The following is a 22,644-nucleotide window of genomic DNA, read 5'->3' on the forward strand; positions in this document are numbered from 1 at the left end:
CTCTCTGACCACCACTAGCATTGCCCGTATTTCCGGATGGTCTACCTCGGCGGTGGTAGCACCGGTTTCCCACTCGATTTATATTGCATTCGAGCAACCTCGGGCAATCTTTAATAAAGTGGTCGACCGATCCGCACTTGTAACAGGAGCGGTCACGGAACCTACAGCTTCCAGAATGCCATTTGCCACAATACTGGCATTCCGTTCTATCTAGACGATCATTTCCAACACTGGAGATCGAAGTGACTCATGTGCTCACAGGGGGTCGATCGCGATCTCGTCTAAAAAGGCCCGAAGTGCCTCTAGACCGGCCCACATCATCACGAAATTTCTTCAATGCCTGTTGAAGAGACTTTCCCGAGGATCTCTTACGAAACTCTCCAGTTCCCACATCAACTTTTTGTTTTTCTTTTCTAAGCTCTTCGGCTTTACAAGCTCGCTCGACAAGTACTACGAATTCTCGTATTTCAAGAATGCCAACGAACATTTTATATCTTCATTCAGCCCATCCTCAAGCGTTTACATGATAGCCTCGGACGAAACACATTCCGGCGTATCTACTAAGTCTAACAAATTTTCGCTCGTAATCGAATCGACATAGAACCTTGCTTAAGCTCAAGAAATTCCTCCGCTTTTGATCAACAAATCTCGATGATATACTTTTTCCAAACTCGGTTTGGAAAAACTCCCAAGTTACTTGCTCTCGGGGCACAACAAGTCGAGTACTCCACCAATAGTAGGCAGAATCGCGTAACAAAGAGATAGTACACTTTAGGCATTCATCGGGTGTACAAGATAGCTCATCGAGTACCCGGATAGTGTTGTCCAACCAAAATTCAGCTTGCTCGGCATCGTCACTATCCGTAGCTTTAAATTCAGTAGCCCCGTGTTTTCGGATTCTGTCAACTGGGGGCTTATTTGACCTTATTTGGTCAGTTACCGGAGGTATTGTAGGTACGGGGGTGGTATTTTTCGGGAATGGAGGTTGTGGAACAGCCGTATTGGTTCGAATGTATTGGTTGAACCAATCATTCATCACGCTATAAAAAGCTTGCCTAGCCTCATCATTCGGATTACTAGCATTAGGTTGAGAGTCCGCCGGCGCTGTCCCTTGTGCGGGAGTAGGCGCCACACTCTCCACATCATCAGCTATCGCTCGGTTGGGATCGGGATCCATTATTATAAATAAACACAAATTCAAATGTCAGAAATCACCACACTATCAATTAATCACATAAAATGCCATGTATAGCTAGACCCAAACGCATTACGGTAGTCCTAGAATCGACTAAACCGTAGCTCTGATACCAATAAAATTGTAACACCCCATACCCGAGTCCGTTACCGGAGTCGAACACAAGGTGCACACAGACTTAACTTAATTATTTTCACAGTCCATTTAAAATTTTCCAGACAAGCTGGTTACTGCGTCACTATCGCCTTAAAAATCATATCTTGAGTTTCAAGGCTCGAAAATCAGTTTCGTAATTTTTCTCTGAAACTAGACTCATATGTCCATCAACATATTTTTTTCTATAATTTTTGGTCGGTCCAATTAGTACATTTTATTAGTTAAAGTCTCCCCTAATCCAGGGTTCGACTACACTGACCTTCACGCATTACGAATTGGATATCTCCCTGTACAGGGCTTCAGTACTGATGCCGTTTGTTTCTATAAAAACTAGACTCAAGGAGGAATCTATAAATATATGGCATGACTCCTAATTATCTCTGGTTAATTTACAATGAATTTCCAAAGTCGGAACAGGGAATCCAGAAACCGTTCTGGCCCTGTTTCACGAAAACCTAATATCTCTTAACATACAACTCATATGACCTTTTCGTTTCTTCAATATGAAAGTAGATTAATCAAGGTTCATTTACATAATTTATTCACTATTTAATTCCATTCCTGATATTTTAGTGATTTTCACATCCACACCACTGCTTGCTGTCAAGATCTGTTTTCGTGTAAACTTTACCTATTTGGGGTTTCCATGGACCAACTAGAGTTTTGTCATACATAGGTCCACCTATGATCATATTTAGCCATTCCAAGGGCTGATCATTGCCCAACACTTCCATTCCAGTCCATAGTCACATCATGAAACCATATATACATACATAAACACAAATGGTCTAATGCCATACTCCACTTCTACGAGCCATTTTCGCATGGCCGTACACACATACATCACAAAAAGTACTTGAAAAACAACAAAGGGTAGTCCTATACATGCCATATCCAGAGTTCAACTAAAAGAGTACCAAAAGGGCTTTGATAGTGTGGATGACTTCGACTTCAATGACCCCGAATCCGATAGCTAACGAGCAAAATCTATAAAACAGAGAACAAAGAAACGGAGTAAGCAATTTATGCTTAGTAAGTTTTGAGCAAGGGATTCCAGCACAACAAAAGCATAGCATTCATATAGCTAAACGGATAATTTCATATGCACACATTCTCAATATCATACTTACTTCACATTACCAACCCTTATGTTCATACACAAAAGATCAACTTAGCCAAAGGCCGGTAGCTCGTTAATCAACTGAGCGAATATTATTCGAAGGAACTTAACTATTCCAATGCACATATGAACATACCTCATTGCTGGAATTTTTGCAAGTGTATTAACTGAAATTTTTACAGCAAGATTGCTCATTCCCGAATCACGTACCTTCGGAATTTAACCGGATATAGCGACTAGCTCGATTGTCTTCGGACATAGCCGGTTATAGTAATTCGCACAATTGCCTTCGAATTAGCCCGGATTTAGTAACTCGCACAAATGCCTTCGGACTTAACCCGCTTTTGGTAACTCGCACAAATGCCTTCGGACTTAACCCGGTTTTGGTAACTCGCACAAATGCCTTCTGAATTGACCCGGATTTAGTCACTTAGCACAAAAGCCTTGGGACTTAGCCGGACACCATTCGAATAAACATGCACATTTAACACTAAATCATGACACATTCAGTATTTCATTTTCATTAGCAAAACTCAAATACAATACTCTTATCACTCTTGCACATTTCGGTTCAATATCCACACACAAAGAGCATGATTTCGATTTACTTGAGACATGATCTAATCAAATCATAATTTAAGCTCTATTACTCAAGAACTTACCTCGGATGTTGTCGAACAATTTCGATGGCTATTCGACCACTTTTTCCTTCCCTTTATCGGATTTGGATCCCCTTTGCTCTTGAGCTTAATTAAATAAATAAATCGATTTAATCATTTGAGCATCGAAAAGAGGAACACAAGGCACTTAGCCCACACTTATACATTAGACATTAAATTCACATACATGTGAAATCATGCATCAAACTCAACACATTAGTTAGTACTCTCCTTAGCCGAATTTTCTAGGTCGAGATAAAGCCTTCAACATGCTTACTTATGGCCGAACAACACATCAACCTATGTACTCATTCATGTGGCCGATTATGCATGTTGATGTTGAGGCCAATTACATGTTTAATACCACACATGAACGGCATACATTTTACTAACTAATGCATTACATATTGTAGTTCAATACACATCTATCATTTACTTCATAACCAAACATCATCATAAGTAAATATATACCTTGAGATAGTATATATGTCATACCAATACATCATGTGCAAACATATATACATGTAGGTGCAAGGGCCGAATCTCAAGTTGCTTATAACCAAATATAAACATATATCCAAAGCTCAAATCTTACCTACCATGCAATATGCATAAATCATACTTATGGATATACCATGGCCGAATACACCATGTAATAGTCTAAATTCAAGGTTATCGGAACAATGGTTTCGTAACCATAGATCCGATTTAAAGAGAAATTTATTTCAATATTTTTGCTTGAAAATTTATATGATAGGAAAATCGTATGAAAATATTGCTAGGAAAATTTTATCGATTTAGTGATTAGTTAGAAAAAGAAATTATTGAAGAAATTGGGTAAAATAAGGTATCGGGACCTCTATCTCGTAAAACCGAGTCGAAAATAATTTTATAAATATTTATGAAATGTTATTAATGTGGTATTAAAATTTCGTTAGGAAATTTTAATGTTTGGGTAGTCAATTAAATGAAAAGGACTGAATTGTAATAGGTGTAAAAGTTGCTAGAGTGATTAAATAGCTTATTAGTCTAATGAGAAAGGATTTAAAAGGCGATTAGACCCAAAATTTATTTGGGCTGGACGGCAAGGGTATGCAATCAGCAGAAAAATTGATAAATTAAGGGTAAAATTGGAATATTGCAAAATTAACTAAATAAAACTAGGACTAAATAGGAAATATCTAGATTTCTCTTCATTTCTCTTCAATTCCAGCAGCTAAAAACGCCATAGGAGGGTTCTCTAAGCTGGTATTTCATAATTTTTGCACCAAGTGAGTTAATCCTTGCCTTTTTCTTGTAATTTTTGTGTTTCTAAGACTTTTACAACTAGATCCTACTATTAAATTCATTAGTTTTTGATTTCATGGATGAAATTTAAAGTCACCATGGTTGAGTTCTGTAAGTTTATGATGAAATAGAATGAAATTAAAGCTTTAATTTGTTTATGAGATGATTTTATTAGGCAATTTCAATGGAAATTGATTTTTGGGACCTAATTGTGAAAATGTTTGGAAGTAAAGTCTATTGCTGAAATTCTGATTCCTAAAGGTTGTAAACTAGTTTAAGGTGATAGAATAAAATGTTAATTGAGAAAAATCAGCTCAATTGAGAGGCTAATTGAGTAGGGACGAAATTATCATTTATTAAAAGCTTAGGGAAAATGGTAATAAACAGCTTGCACTAAAACAGTTTGGACAGCAGCAGTAGACTAACTTTGAAAAATCACCAAAATTGTAGGAATCGAATTAGAAGATGAACAAAATATGTAATTAAAGCTTATTGAGTCTAGTTTCTCATAGAATAAATATTGTAAGCAATGGATTTGTAAATTTTGAGATATAATGAATTTTGTGAGACAAGGTCAGAATGAATTCGGGTTCCCCTGTTCTGACTTTGAGAAATTATAAAAATTGAATAAAAATAATTAGGGACTTAAATTTATATGTCTAGAATTCTGAATGAGTCTATTTTAATACAAAAAACAAGAACATCATTTGAATTCTGTATAAAGAGATAATTTATTTTTAGTGAAGAAGGGTCAGAACTGTTAGACAACAGAACAGGGGTGACTTTGAAGAATAAACTGTACTGATTGGCTAAACCAAAAATTCTAAAACTTTTATGGTAAAAATATATATGAGTCTAGTTTCAGAGAAAATTAACGGATCTTAATTTCGAGTTCTGTAGCTCAAGTTATAAATAATTTAGTGACTATGACTCAAGTAGACAGCTTTGAATGAACTATAAATAATAGTTGAATTATAGAGAATGTTGCATATGAACATGAAATGTATTAAATTGATAATTAAATTTATTTATTTAGATCCAGAAGATTCAAATATGAAGCTAGATCGAGGAAAGGAAAAGTTCGGGATTAATAGATTTTACTGTTTACAAACAAGTATCAAGGTAAGTTCGTGTAACTTGAATTATATTCTTAAATGCTTGAAATGCATGTTTTGATATGAATATGATTTGAATTTTCATTATACGGAAATTTATGAAACATTGATATATTTGATAAAATGGGAAGAAATCCGTTTGAATGAAAGGAAAATTCGATGGATTTCGAAAAGGAATTGACATAAAAAGGATCTAGCCGGACGGGTGATCCTATCTGATATAGCCCTCCCGAAGAATATGTGTAAAATGGATTTAACCCGGACGGGTAATCCGAATTAGGGTCTGAATTTAGCCTGGACTGGTAATTCAGATCCAAGCTCATTAGAGTAATTGTCATTGCAGGGGATTTAGCCTGGACTGGTAATCCCGACAATACTCTATGAGTTTATATTGCGAGGATTTAGCTCGACTGGTAATCCCATTGCAAGGTTGAGGTTCGCGGGAGTGTGCTCTCTGAAATGGAAATGTGCGCACATGAATATGAATTGACAGACCCGGAATTGTACACTAAAAGTGTACCTCTGAAAATCCATCGAAAATTCCGATAAATTCAACGGGATAAATATGGAAAAATAACAAGGAAATGGAAATCATAGTATATATTATTGGTACATGGAAATTATTGTACTAACTTGAATGTTGAGTTTGTGCATATTAAGGTAATAATGCATTGAAAGGATATATGAATGTTTATTATATTGTATTGAAAATATTAGGTAAGTATAATTCTTGTTACATGAGCTTACTAAGCACAAAGTGCTTACCCCGTTTCCTTTTTCCCTGTTTTGTAGTGTTAAGAGCTCGGAGGTCGGATTTGGTGGGAGACACATCACATATCAACCTCGTGGATTTCGGTATATAAAGAAACTTTATTTTGGAAATCAATGGCATGTATAAGCTAACAAAGTAAATGTTAACGTGAAATGAATGTAAAGTTAGCCATTAGTATGGTTAACAAACACAGTTATAGATATGTGATGACGTTATTTTATATAAATGCATGAATCTATCATAAAAATATGTTGAATTGATTTGGTTGATGTGGATTGGTCTCGATTTAATATTACAGGGAAGGTTAGATATTTATAAAAGGGCTATATTGAATATAAAAAAAAAATTAATTCGTAAACTCCGGTAATGCCTCGTACCCTATTCCGGCAATGAATACGGGTAGGGGTATTACACACCACGACACCATACCGTTTCAATTTTGGTCATGGTTAAACAGAGAACTTAATGTCTCACTCAAAAATGCTAAAAGAAAATCCAAGAGTCCTCAACCCACCATCACATATATCATCAACAAGCTTCATATTTAGCATGCAATGGCATTAACACAAAATCCACCTTGGCCGAATATCATCCCCATGACATAGCAAAGATTTGAACCATGGGCTAATAAGAACATCAAGCTAGCAACTAAAAACATGCATGAATCTCATGGCACAACCTCAAACATACCTTAATCTAGACACAAGTATGGCCAAACCTCCTCCTAATCCTCTTCCAAACCAAGCATGAAGCAAGAACTCCCTCCTTCTTCCTTAGAATTTTCGGCCAAGAGAAGCAAAAATGATGAACACTTTTTTTTTTCTTTCTCTCCCTCAACTCACGGCAATGGGGGGAATCACACCTTCTCTCTTTTCTTTTCTTTTTTTTCCATTTCTTTATTCCTAACCTTAGTTTATTATTTTTCCATAATGCACCAACAAAACATGTCTATGACATGTTTTGCCCATCCTCCCTTGTCATGGCCGGCCACCACTTATAAAAAGAGGGGTATTTGACATGCAAAACCATTGTTTTGCATGCATGATTCAATTAGTCATCACACATTTCCCATCCTACTTTCAAAGTTTACTACTAGGTCCTTTTAGTGAAATTCACATTTACAACCCTAAATCAAAACATCAAAAATGTCACACACAATTAACACATATTATAGACATCAAAATGAATATTAAATTATTTTTATGCCTCGGTTTTGTGGTCCGAAACCACATTCCGACTAGGGTCGTTTTAAGGCTGTCACATATATTAAGTGTTTTGAAGTAAGAATTATTGTGTTTTGCAAATGAAATGGATTAATATAGTATGTGATGAGTTTATTGAATTTATATTGATTGAATTGGCGTATATATATATAGATATATATATTGAATATTGAATATATATTGATTATTTGAATTGAATTGAAATATAAATTGTTTGAAAATTTTAAATATGAGATTTGTGATATTTGGATATTTGTTATTGAAAAGTGAATTGAATTGTATTGAATTATGAATTTATGTGATTAATTAAAATGTGTATTGATTGAAAAAATTGAAAGTGAATTGAATACCTTATTAATGATATCGAATTTGAGTCGAATATAGTTGGCATGCCATAGGATTGGAAGTGTTCATGGATTCTTCGATCTCGAGTCGATGAGACACTGGGTGTCACTATATTTCTTCGGATAGATTCGATGAGGTACTGGGTACCAACTTTACTTCGGCTAGGCCGATGAGACACTGGGTGTCAAATATTGCTTGAACTATCCGATGAGGCTTTGGGTGCCATATTGGTGTGTTTGGTTGGATCCGTGTATCCGCCAAGGTCCGAGTCTTGTTAATAGGGGTAAATAAGTGAAAAGATAAGTCGAGTGAATTTGATTGATTGAGCTATTGGAATAAAATGAGAAATTGAATTGAGAATTGAAATTGAGATATGAGATTGAAAACATGAACCAAAAGGTTCATGAAATGAGTGAAGTTCAAATGGATGATGATTGATGTTAGAATGAATTAAAATGGTATATTGTTAAGAAGTAAAGTGTGAAAACAAGTGAATTGTGAATATATTGTATAGAATTTATACGGTAAGTAAATGAAAAGAATTGAACAAATATGTTATTGTGTTTGTTATATGACTTGTATAGAATTTATATGGTAAGTAATTGAAATTTTATCTATAAAACAAATAAATGAATACTTATAATTGTTATTGTGATTTTAAGTTTAATTGTTATATTATTAAGTGTTCGGATTATGGAAATACCACTGAGTATACCATACTCGATTATACGGTTTGTTTCGCATGAGTTTAGTAAAGATAGAACGTTGAATCAAGATCCCGATTCGATCCGAATTCATTAAGGTAAAGTGTGTTAATTATTGGTAATGGCATGTACCTAGGATGTTTTATGAGAGTCATTTAGGTTCTAGATGTACTCATGAAATGAGTAAATTATGGTTGGCAACGGTATGTAGTATGAATTTTGAAATTTACTAAAAATTCGTAGTGATTCTAAATTAGTCCCGAATTGAATTTACTGTTCATATTGGACCGCGAGGGCCCATTAAAGGGACAACATCTTAAAACTAGGATGTGTGTAAATATTTATTTTAATTAATGACCGAAATTGGACTGTACTGACTGGTAATGTCTCGTAACCTTGTTCCGATGACGGTATAGGGTTAGGGGGCGTTACATTAAGAGTGGTGCCAATTTGATCAAATATTTAATAAATAGTATAGATATATAAGGTCGTTTAATAGTAAGGATTAAGAAAAAGGTTTGAAAATTTTGAAATATGTCTTGTGGACTATTTTACCTATAAAGGCCCATTTCCAACTTTATTTACAAAAATGGGCCAATTTTTTCATTATTTTCAAGAAAGGGCCGAAAAGTACAAAACGCGTCCACATAGGAGCATTTTTGGGAGAAATTTCAACAAATCGCGTCCCTGATAGAGCGCTTTTGCCATGTCAGCATAAAACATGCTAACATGGACGCGCTTTACCCTGTCAACAACAACACACTGATGTGGGCACGCTTTTGCCCGTTCTCGAATTAAATTTTCAAAAAAAATTATTTTTTAAAAAAATTATAAAAATAGACCAATTTTTTTAAAATTTTACAAGAATAAGCCTTTATAAAGACTCAAAGTGACAACACCATTTTTTTTTATTTTAAGGTTTCACCAATTAATATAAAAATAAAACTTACAAATCAGATCTTTATATAGACCCAAAGTCCCATTTCCTTTGTTTTCTTAAACAATATGGGATATGAGACATGTATATATATAGACTCATGAATAGGTTTGCAGGTTGTTCCTAAACAATATGGGATTTTTCATCTTTTAACTAACAACATAAGATTAAAGGCTACAATATATTTTATAATTTTTTACAAAATAATTTCTTTTTTTATATTTTGTTAAAATTTTCTCATATTATAAAATTATCTTTTGAGATCTTTAATCTTGTTGCATTTTAGAATTGTTAACATATACAAAAGGACTATTAAAAAAAGGAATAAATTGCACATATGAAATTTAAACATGCAATAATCTTATATTCAATTTTAAATGTTTGAAGTTAATATCCATGCAATTCCAATTTGAAAATAATTTTCCATTATTTAAATTTAGAAGTTATACTTTTAATTTTTTTATTATTTATTTTATTTTATATTATGAATGTTTGATTAATAAATAAATGGTGAGTATTTGGTACTCAAATAGTATATTTTTTGTAATTTTAATATTTTACTATACTCATTAATTTTTAATCCTAATTTTAATTTAATTTTCATCACCTAATGAATGTTGATAAATTTATTTCAGATGTATTTTGATTAGATAGATAATCTATTTAAGCACAGTATATAATTATCTTAAATAAGTTTTTTTATAGAAATATATAATACACATAAAATATAATAATTATTTTCATATTTTTATATCTAGATTAAATTATATTAGTAGTCACTTAACTATGATTTTTGGCTATCGAACTATAAAAACTTACAAAATGATCATTCAACTATTAGTAATTTTTGAATATTTATTTTTAATATTTTACCATACTCATTTTATATTTTATAATTTTTTACTTATAAAGTTTAAAAGTTTTATTTATAATGTAACAAATGTTAACTTTTGTAAAAAAATTTAAACTCTATAAGTAAAAAATATAAAATATAGTGTAGCCTTTAATCTCATGTTGTTAGTTAAAAGATGAATGAATCCCACATTGTTTAGGAGCAAGCTGCAAACCTATTCATAAATCTATATATACACATGTCTTATATCCCACATTGCTTAAGAAAATAAAGAAAATGATATTTTGGGTCTATATAAAGATTTGCTTTGTAAGTTTTATTTTCATATTAATTGGTGGCAACTTAAAATAAAAAAAATGGTGTTGCCACTTTGGGTCTTTATAAAGGCTTATTCTTGTAAATTTTCAAAAAAAAAGTCTATTTTTGTATTTTTTTTAAAAATGACATTTTTTGAAAATTTAACTTGAGAACGGACAAAAGCGTACTCACGTTAGCGTGTTTTTGTTGATAGGGTAAAGCGTGTCCACGTCAACGCGTTTTGTGCTGACATGGCCAAATCACTCCCTCAGGAACGTGATTTGCTGAAATTTCCCCCAAAAACGCTCCTACATGAACTCGTTTTATAGTTTTCGGCCTTTCCGATAAATAATAAAAAAATTTGCCTATTTCCGTAAATAAAGTTGGAAATGGGCCTCTATAGGTAAAATAGTCTTGTATTGTGATTTTAGTGTAAACATATTCTTATTTGTTTATTCCAAAAGAAAATTTTTTATTATTTTATATTTATTTGTACTACTATTTAAATTCTTGATTGAGTTGGTATAATAAGTCAATCGATATCAATTCGATTAGAAAAATTATTTTGAGGTCTTTTCATATTTAAAATCAGTTATATAATTTGAAGATATTTTAGTTTTTTATTTTAAAAAATAAAATATTCATATAATGCATTTTGAACCCATGTCAATTGCATTAGTAATACATTAAATTTATCACCAACTAAAGCTTTATTTTAATATTTTATAATTTTAATTTTAATTTTAGTCTTTTTATTTTGATTTTTTCACTTGAATATCGTACATATTTTATGAATTATTATTAATTAATTTCAAACCAAACATTTCATTATTTATTGTATGTTGTTTTTAAGCACACCTCTATATTTTAAATACGTGATTTTCACATATATATGTATATAATAGAATTTTCTAGTATTGATAATATATTGATCGAGTTAATGTCACAAGTTAACTTGAAATCAATTTAAGATTGATGACAATACCATAATAAATAATTGTAGTGCATTTAATATTTTTAATATGACGTATCTATGTGTTTAAATTTTGTTTTACTCACAATTTAATCTAATTTTTCATTTTAATATCATACCTTTTGCATGTGTTATTATTAATTAATTTCAAACCATACGTTTCATTATTTATTGGATTTTTTAAACATATCATTATGTTCTAAATGTGCAGTTTTTACGCATATGTATGTGATAAAATTTTAGTACCATTAATTAAAAAAAATAGTTAATATAAATTTTTGGGTACCGAAACTAGCACAATATAATAGTAACACGTTATCATGTAAACCAAAATTGAAAAAGTTGTCAAGTTCCAAAATTAATATGAGAATAATTACTAAATTCCAAGTTTAATGTGAAGAAAAAATTGAAGTACTAAGTTGAAAAAATTATCAAGTTGAAGAAGGATATATGATCGTTTAAGGGTTTTTTTCATTTATTATTGTTTTATCTTTCTTTTTTTCGCATTTAAGACATTTTCTATTCAATTCCTCAAAGAAGAACCCCCCAAATGAAAAAAAAATTCATTAGACCCTTAAACTTTTGATAAATTATACTATATGTTACCCAACTATGAATTCATTTTTATTTTTGGTTACCTAATTATGAATTTTAATTAATCTCTTTAATATTTTTGTTAATCCTTGTCAATGGAAAAGAACAAGAAAAAATTCAATTAGTTGGTTGATCAAATTTCTTTTTTAAATCATGGTTGGGTGATGAAAAAAGAGAGTATATAATTAGGTGACTTGTAGTATAATTTACCCTTTTTTTAAATTAGCTATCCCAAATTTGAAAATTCTTATTAAACTTTCCAAAATTTGTAATTAACCCTTTAACTTTTTGTTAATTCTCATCTAACTTTTAATTTTTTGAACATTTTAATTAGACCTATAATTTTTTTTTTAAAAATCTCATTAAATCTCTAAATTTTATTTGAAAATTTTATTTAACCCCAAATCTTAACCGCAAGTTTTGGCATTGCAATCCTCAACCTTGGGCAAAACCTCCTTCAAGTAAAAAAAGACTTGAAATCAATTTTATCACCATTTCTCTCACAGGGCTCGTCTTCATAAATCACTTGATGATTGTTGTTTTTTTCTCAAGCATACACCTCCTCTTATATTCATGGTTTCCTTGACGATGACTAAGCTTTCAAAGTACACTTTATCATAATTGTAGTTCTTTGTGTCACGATCGCGAATTAAAACTCGTGACAAATACACAAAAAAATATCTTATAGAAATCAATTAATTAAATTAGATTCATTTAATCTACTTAAATTAGTTCTATTCGTGAAATATCGTTACTTACTATGTATAAATAAATTTAATTTTCTTTTTCTGATTCAAAATTAAAAAAACTATTATTATTTATCTAACATTCATAAATATGTATATTTAATCATAAAAAAGCAGAATTAACTATTTAAGGTAAATATGGTTTAGTTTTACAATTTGTGAAGGAAAAAATTATGTGAGATATAACGATAAAGGAATAACTTTCATTAGGATGATCCTAAAACTAAGATTTTTAGGCACTAATAAACTTTTGCCACATCATCAAATTTTAAAGAAATTAAATTATTATTCTACACTCATCTAAAGATAAATTATTTTATGGATCCTTCCTACCATATTATTCATTGTCTCTTTTAACAATTTTTCATGTCATTGACATATAATTTTAATAATTTTTTACTTTGATCCCTGAATTTAAAATATTAAACCTTAAACCTCAAACTCCAAATTTATAATTCCAAATCTTTAAACCCTAAACACAAACCCCAAACCCTTGAACCTTGAACTTAAACCTTCAACCTTGAATCCTTAAACCCTCAACTTGAACCTTGTACCTTGAACCTCGAACCCAAAATCCAAACTCGAACCCTAAACCTCAGGGTTCGGAGTTCAAGGTTCAAGGCAAAATAATTACCAAAATTATGTGCCTAAGACATGAGAAAAATTGCACAAAGATTACTAATTTTTTTAAAAATTGGTTGCACCAAAAAAAATAACTTATGAAAAAATGATTACAATTTGTAAAAAAAGAAAAATGTTTGTTTATAATTTAAAATTAATTATTTTAAGTAATTTAATTTAATTTAATTTAAGTTGGAGAAGATATTCGATATACATGAGTGTATAATGGTACTTTATTATCTTTAAAATTTAATGACGTGACACTATTTTATTGATACCTAAAACTATACTTTTAAGATTATCTTAACATAATTTATTCCAAAAACAAAAATAATGGTTGAGATAATAAAATGTTATAAAATAACCGAAAGAGTGAGTTAAAGGAAGAATTTTAAGCAAAATCATCATTTGAGTAATTGTCAAATTAATATACATAACTTGATTTAATTCTAAGCAACAGAATATATTAATATCGAAATTATCATAATTGTTCTCAAGAGGTTGATTTCGCAACTGCTTAACCAATGTTGATTGCCACAATTAAGTGCAGATGACCTTCCCCTTCACACCCCCATTCTTCATATTTTTTTGGCGTTAGGGGAAATAATAAATTTGATCCTTTTAAAAAAAGTATATAAAATGTAATATAATAAAATCAAATAAAATCAAATAATAGTAATTTCATTAAAATAATATGTTTTATGATATTAAGCGAATAATATTTTTTTTAAGTGAGTATCCTTTTATCTTAAAATATCATCTTAGTGAACTTATTAGAAAATTTTGACAGAGTTAACAATTAAACCCAAATTTAAAACATAAAATATAAAAGGATTAAATTTCAAATATTGAAAAGTATAAGGATCTAAAAGCATATTTTAAGCTATTATATATATAGTATCTATGTTAGTTACACCTAGGTCACCGTTGTATAAATCTCAGAGATTAGATTTTTTTTTAGATTTTATATGAAAAACCAATTATAAGTGGATATAGCGTGATGATTATCACAATAAATCACAATTTTCGATTTTAATCCATCGAAAAATATAAATTATGTATTCAAGTAAGAAAAAGAAAATCTATTCTTACTATTATTATTTAAGAATTTTACTTAACTATATGATGAATTAATCCAACCTCAATATAATTGTGAATTTATTAAAAATATAATTATTTTATATATTATTATTGGAGTAAAAAATTCTCTCTAGATTGATGTCATTTGTTTTAGAGTATAATAAAATAATAATTAAAAGAATACTTGACATTAGTTTAGATATGTTTGGTGAGTTTTTACTCCATTAATATTGGACAGAATAATTGTCCTATTAAAATTTATTATTTATACCAAACAACAAATAATATTTAAGAATCTTTTAATCTGAAATAAATATTATTTTAAAGATATTTTTATCTTTTGAACCCCTTTTATCATTAATAAAATAAACATTTTTGGACCATTTTATTTTTGGGCCCTAGGCGGCTACACTTCAAAATAGCCCTCAGGGTTGGCCCTGGCCCTTCAAAACCTAAGATCATTCTTCTATACACTTCAAACAATGTCCTATGAGGATGAATATGAGACTTGTTAAATACCCATGAGGTAGTGTTTGGAAATTCAACTAATAAAGTGCTTGTAATTACATATGGGTGTCATGTTTGTATAACCATTGTAATTGGTGGGTCTCATTGAATTAGATGTAATTGGGGCACCTCAATTACACTAACTAATTATTAGGAAGAAGGTGAGATTTGAAGTAATTACACAGGTAATTACGCCCAAATCCAATTTTTAAAAAATATTTTTATAAAAATTATAATATAAGCATTAATACCTATTAACTATTTGGATGGTTATGTAAAAGATTTTTATATTCTAAACCCTAAAAAATATATTATATAAATCCTAAAAAATTTCAAATTTATGGCCAAAAAATTATTATAAAAAATTTATATGTTATAACAGTGTTATAATATATTTATTTATAAAAAGTAATGCTCAAGAAGTATGAACATTACTTGTTTACATGTCAATGTTATATATTGTAAAAATAATATACTTATTCATAAAAAAAATATTATAGATTTATAATCATAACTTATTTATTAAAATAACTTTCTAAAGTTATAACAAAATTTATATTATTTATAAGAAGTGTTGTTAAAGTTTTGGACAATTTATAAAACCTTTTAAATTTTATATTATTTTTACTTATTTTACATATTATAAAAATGATATAATTTTAGTATAAAATTTTCGCTAAATTAAGTTTATATAAGTTTTATAATTAAAGTTACATACTATTTGGATTGTGAATCCAAATATTATAAGTTCGATGCTAGACTTGATGGCCCTGCCCAAAAAATGAAATGACAAAAAAAATAATGCCTATTTTCTAAACAAGTTAATGTCTCATTTAAGCTTTTTTGGCCCGACCCAGCCTAAATTTGCAAAAAAAGAAAAATTGATGCTGTTTTGCCATTTCTTTTTCATTGTTTGGCTATCATTTTGTTATTATATTGCTACTATTTTGTTGTTATTGTTTAGGTATTATATAACTCTTGTTTTATTATTAATTTTACTACTATTGTAGAGGTATTTATTTGTTAAGTTGCATTTATCTCAGTATTATTTAAGTATATTTTCTTTTAATTTTTTATTCGTTGGGAAACATTTATTTTAATGTTTTAAGTGTACTTGATGTATTATATTTTTAAAAATTTATTTTTGTATAAAAAATTTAATATGGGCGTGCTGGGTCGGGCTCAGGTTTGGGCAAAATTTTAGGCTCTTTTTTTAGGCCGAGCTCGACCCAATTTTTTTACTTGACCTGGCCTGACCCATGGACAACTCTGGTCAATGCTAATTATACAAATAGAAAAGGTTTTCTTGCACCATATCGTGGGATATGATACCATTTAAAAGAATGGTGTCATATAAACACCATAGGCAGCTCTTGAACTCTTTAATTTGAGACATTCAATGCTTCGAAATGTGGTTGAGAAAATAATTGTTGTTCTAAAAAATATTTCTCATATTAACAACATTACCTTAGTTGTAATGTCCTAAAATTTTGAGAATTTAATTGTGAGAACCTGCAGTAATTAATTTCTGTATCTATGGCTCTGTGTTCTGCTATTGTGTTTAAGGTATGGAATTCGAATTGTATCATTAAAAGTTTATTTATTTTTAAAACAACCCCTATCCATGCGTTACATAGTTAAGTGTCATTCTGTGTAAATCTGTGTCAAGAATGAGCTTGCTAGTTCACTGATTAAACATTTGTATTTTTTCTGGTCCCGAGTTCAAGTCTCAGTGTATGCGTTAGGAAATATTTTGCTTGTTGTTAAAAATATGCTGATGGTTATGAAAAAGTATTTTTAAATTTTCTTTTTGTTTTCTTCCTCTTCTTCTTTCCTTTTTCTTTCTTTTTTTTTTCTTGTTTTCCCCTTTCGTTTTTGGTTTTTTTACATCGTTTGAGCGTACCTTTATCGATTGTTGAACTTCTCATTTTGATCTGCATCATGGGTTGGGTAAGTACGTCTTCTGTGCTGTTAATTGTGTTAATTTCTTAAAGTTCTATGAACAAACGGTGTGGTATTGCTGATAGTTGTGCTAATGGATGAATTCTCGTTATTAAGCGATGTTGGTTCCTTCTTTTAAGAATAGGAGTTGGAAGTAACGAGTCTTGGTAGGACAATTCGAGTAATTTCAATTGATCTTTTGGTAAGTGTTGATTCTGTTGAAGGTTTTATGTCGAAGTTTTCCACATAAATTTGGTTGATTGAATAATTGTATGGTTGTTTTAGGCTTCAGAGACTCTCCACACTCTTATCGCTTCAAAATCTCTACTATTGCGTATCGAAAACATTATTTTATGTGAATTTTGGTAGTAAAAAAACATTGCTATTGATGCCACACGGCTGTATGTGTGGCCGTGTAACTCACTGTTCATTGAATTGAAGCCACACGGGCAAGGCACAAGGCCGTGTATAGCCATTTTAATGTAGGGTTCACACGGGCAATATACACGGGCATGTGTCTAGGTCGTGTAACTCACTGTTTATGTTTTAGGACTACATAGCCAGGGACATGGGCATGCACCTAGGCTGTGTGAGCCACACAGGCATGGACATGAGCGTGTGTCCAGGCCGTGTAACTCAATGTTTACATTTTAAAATCACACGGGCAGAGGACATGGGCATGTATCCAGGCTGTGTGCCATATTGATAGGGTTTGAATCTTGTTTTTATGGCCATTACTGTTACTTCACACTAATATTGACCTCCCCAATGTATGAATGATCTACATTTGATTGCACAAGGACTCTCTGATGCTCTGTGACTGATAAATGAATAACATAATTGTGTGTACTATGATAGCTATTTATGACACTAAACCGTATTATCTAATTGTGAAATAAATTAGAATGACTAAACATATGTTGTTGGATATTTGTACTTTGCATTTTCATGAGTTGGAATATTATGAAGAAGGAAGTAATCTACTCTGAATTAGTGGCTAAGCCACGGTGCGCATAAATTTGAATCTGGCGCTTTATCGTATTCCGACTTAGCAGCTAAGCTGCTTCTCTGTAAATGTTTTAGACTGACACTCTATGATGTGTAGGGTTGGTTGAACATTAAACGCCCTTAACGGTGTGTAGGGATGGCCGAAGACAGTGTGTAGTGGATGGGGTAGGAATATTTGCATATGAATATGATATGTTCTGTATGTGAAATTGAAATTGCTTCTGCATATGTAACTGATCTGTTCTGTATTTGAACTAATATTACTTCTGTTACCTAACCGAATATTAGGATTTGGGAATTATCTTATAAATGAGTTCTAATTGAACAAATGTCTTTTACGCACTAAGTATTTTGTTATTGATTGGATTTCAGATGATTCTCAGACTTGAATGGATTGGCGCTGCAGAAGCTCAGTCAAGCTTTTATCCTTCCTTTAAATACTACTATTAGGAATTTTGGTGTTCTATGACATTATGATGTTTGGGAAGATTATGTACTTAGTTAATTTCTATGATTGCTATTATATGTTGAATGGTTCATTTTGACTGCGTTATAAATGTGATATTCTTAATATTGATGATGTAACTTTCTAAACTTGGTCTATATATCTAGGCCAAGTGATAAACCATAATTTATACATGTTTTTATCCCATACTTAGCACATTTATGGATTCTTTAATTTCATGTTTTATACTTAGGTGAGCATAGGAGAGTAAAAAGAGCAAGAAACGGGCCGAAAACGGAGAAAATAGACCCACATGGGAAATCAACACGGCCTGGACTTCCTCACACGGGCGTGCCACATGGCAGTGTCCCTTTGGCAGGATGGAAGCACGACTTACACGGGTAAACTACACGCCCGTGCCTATTCAATGGCTTTGACCACGGGCTGGAGTAATCGTACATGGGCGTGTCACACGGGCGTGTCCCTGCCGAGCCCAAGTATAACCCTATTAGGAAAAGGCCAATTTTGAGGGCTCTTAAGCATTCTAAAGCCTATTTAAATACCTGAGGAGGAATTTAGGAAGGAGACACAGAGTAGGAGGCAAGAAATTACTCAAGGGAAGCCGATTGGTCCATCTCAGAAGCCGGATTCATCATCAAGACTGAAGATCTCCCTTCAATTTCCATTCAAGAGTTTTGGATTTTCTTTATGTTTTGTATTCATTATTCTTCTGAGATTTTTTCTTCTATAATTATGTCTATAATTATGAACTAAGCCCCCTAAATACCTAAGGGGAATGAAACCTAAGACGGATCTTGTTATTATTATCTGAATTGTATGATAAATGTTTGACTTGTTTTTAATTATGTGCTCTTAATTCTTGTTTTAATATTCCAGGATATTGATTCGAGTTAATGCTATTTTTTAGAAGAGGAATAAACCCTGTCTAAGAGTAAATTTGTCATAATTAAGTGGAGTTGATTGCACGCCTAGAGATAGGGTGATAAGATTTTGCTGGATTAGGGTGATAGGATTTTGCCGGATTAGGGTGAAACCTAATAAGGGGATCTATAGATAGAGTTAATGCAACACTAGGTGTTAATTAGAAAGAGATTTCAATTAATCAACCTAGGGTTAGACGTTATTAGTCTCGAGAATGATAATAATATAACTTAGGGATTTCTACGGATCAAGTTAAATGAATAAATCGTTTGATTCAGAGTCAAATAACAAGTGAAGTCTAGGTGGATTTTTCCTTGGTTATTGTCTTAATCAATCGAATTTTCCCAAAAGCTTTTCCCCAATTTCTCTCTGTGCACTCTTAGTTTAGTTAATTAATTTAGATAAAAAAATCCCTTAATTTTTAGGCTAGATAATAAAAAGAAAGTAATTACTAGTACTCTTAGTCTCTTTGGGTTCGACAATCCGGTCTTGCTAAAGCTATACCACTGTTCGATAGGTACACTTGCCTTCATCGTGATAATAGTTAGTTTCAAGAATGATTAATTATAAATATTTAAAACCTGTCACGAATATCACGTACGAAGTTTTTGGCGCCATTGCCGGGGAACTAGGATATAAGGAACACTCGATTTTTATTACTTTAGCCATTTTACTTTTATTGCAATTTAAATTTTTATTTTCTTTTCTAATTCTTCATTTATTCTCTTCCGACAGGATTTTCTAGTTTATGACCAGAAGAAACCTGTCAGGACCATTACTGTTTGATAGTGAGATCAATCGCACAGTTCGCAGAAACTAAAGAGAAATAAGGCGAAGCTTAAGATACACAGAGGAAGAGCAAGAGGATGATATTTCAACCACAACCAAGAAGATGGCTGAAAACCAAGAAAATACGTTACCTCCTGTGATTGCTGCTAATCAGAATCCTGCTCCACGTACTATACATGATTATGCTAAACCTTCTTTAATAGGAACTGAATCGAGCATAGTTAGGCCTGCTGTTGCTGCCAATAATTTTGAACTGAAACCTAACACCATTCAAATGATCCAACAGTTTGTTCAGTTTAATGGTTTACAGGACGAGGATCCCAACGCTCACTTGGCAAATTTCTTAGAATTTTGCGACACTTTTAAAATCAATGGTGTTTCTGATGACGCCATTCGCTTTCTGTTGTTTCCCTTTTTGTTGAGGAATAAGGCTAAACAATGGTTGAACTCGTTACCACGAGGGTCAATCACTACTTGGGAACAAATGACCAAAAAGTTTTTATTAAAATATTTTCCGCCGGCTAAAACAGCCAAATTACGTAATGATATTTCGTCTTTTGTGCAGATGGATTTAGAAACACTCTACGATGCATTGGAGAGATATAAGGACCTTTTGAGAAGGTGCCTTCACCATGGGTTACCACTTTGGCTACAGGTTAAAATGTTTCATAATGGCCTGAATCGTTCGATTCGACAGATGATCGACGCAGCCGCTGGCAGAACCATCAATAATAAGACACTTGAAGATGCTTATAAATTTATAGAAGAGATGTCACTGAATAATTATCAGTGGCAAGTCATGAGGACAAAGCCAACAAAAGCAGTTGGCATTTTTAACATCGATTCGGTCACCATGCTCTCTAATCAGGTAGAACTTTTGAACAGAAAAATTAACGGTTTTCTTGGTTCTTCACAAGTTCACCCAATAATACAATGCGAAGCAAGTGGAGGTGGATCAAGCACTTCAAAATACCCACCTTATGGCTACAATATGGAGAACGAGCAGTTAAATTACACGGGTAATAATCCTCGATCTCAAAATAATTCGTATAGCAATAGTTATAATGCAGGTTGAAGGAATCACCCAAATTTTTCATGGGGTGGCCAAAGGAATCAGAGACCATCACCATCTCTAGGCTTTCAACAACCACCTTACCAGCAAGAGAAAAATTCGAACCTTGAGAAGAAACTAACAAAATTCATCTCAGTGTCAAAAACTCATTTTTAGAATACCGATACAGCACTTAAAAATCAACAAACGTCAATCCAAGGGCTCAAAACTCAGATAGGTCAGCTCGCTAAATTGATATCTGAATAACCATAAGGTAGCCTCGCGAGTAACACTGAATCTAACCCAAGGGAGCAAATCAATGCAATTACCATTCAAGATGAGGAAGGGTTAGTTGCACCTGAACCAGAACCGAGGCAATAAGTAAAGGTAAGGGTGAGGTGGACCACAATGACCAGAAACCGGTAAGTAAAGAATACAAACATCGTGTGCCATACCTAAACACGACAAGGAAAGATCGCACAAAAGAATAATTCGGTAAATTCCTTAAATTATTAAAGAAGTTACATATTAACTTACCGTTTATTGAAGCTCTTTCGCAGATGCCAAACGCAGTCAAATTCCGAAAGGAGCTTTTAACAAATAAGTGGAAGTTGGATGAGGCATCGCATGTGGAACTAAATGCAGTTTGCTCAGCCATACTACAGAATAAGCTGGCCAAAAAATTAAAAGATCTAGGGAGTTTTACAATTCCCTGTTTAATTGGTAGCCTAGATGCTAATAATACTTTGGCTGATTTGAGGGCTAGTATCAATGTCATACCTTACAAAATATTTAAACAACTAGGTCTTGGGAAACCCAAACAAACTAGGATGAGTATTCAATTAGCCGATAAAAAAATCAGATTTCCTAGTGGGATTATTGAAGATGTACTCGTTAAAATTGACAATTTTATATTCCCAGTTGATTTCGTTGTTCTAGACATAGAAGAGGATAGTAACGTTCCTTTAATTTTAGGGAGGCCCTTTTTAGCAACCGCTAGAACAATAATTGATGTTGGCACAGGTGAACTCACACTTCGTGTGGGAGACGAAACAATCACCCTTCAAGCTCATAATTCGAATAACACTTCGAAAATTGAATGTGGTTTTATACATCATACTATTAAAATTGACCATGTGGTGCAACCTACTTTTCAGGAAATAAGTTCGAAGAACCTACACGAGCCATGTTCAAGCAACAACAAAGGACCTATCTATGAAGAACGAAGGCTACAAATCGAGGAACTAGATGAATGGCAGATACAAAAATTGAGAACACTCGATA

The 22,644-nt window shown here is 31.9% G+C and overlaps 1 non-coding gene across 1 annotated transcript; it reads right to left on the reverse strand.

Annotated features, from left to right (window-relative positions):
• Positions 1–20,841: 20,841 nt before the first annotated feature.
• LOC128287203 (small nucleolar RNA R71) lies at positions 20,842–20,948 on the reverse strand. Its single transcript, XR_008277899.1, has one exon. It is a non-coding gene; the product is annotated as a small nucleolar RNA R71 (small nucleolar RNA).
• Positions 20,949–22,644: the final 1,696 nt, after the last annotated feature.

Source organism: Gossypium arboreum, chromosome 13 (assembly GCF_025698485.1).
Source record: "Gossypium arboreum isolate Shixiya-1 chromosome 13, ASM2569848v2, whole genome shotgun sequence".
Classification (NCBI taxonomy): domain Eukaryota; kingdom Viridiplantae; phylum Streptophyta; class Magnoliopsida; order Malvales; family Malvaceae; genus Gossypium; species Gossypium arboreum.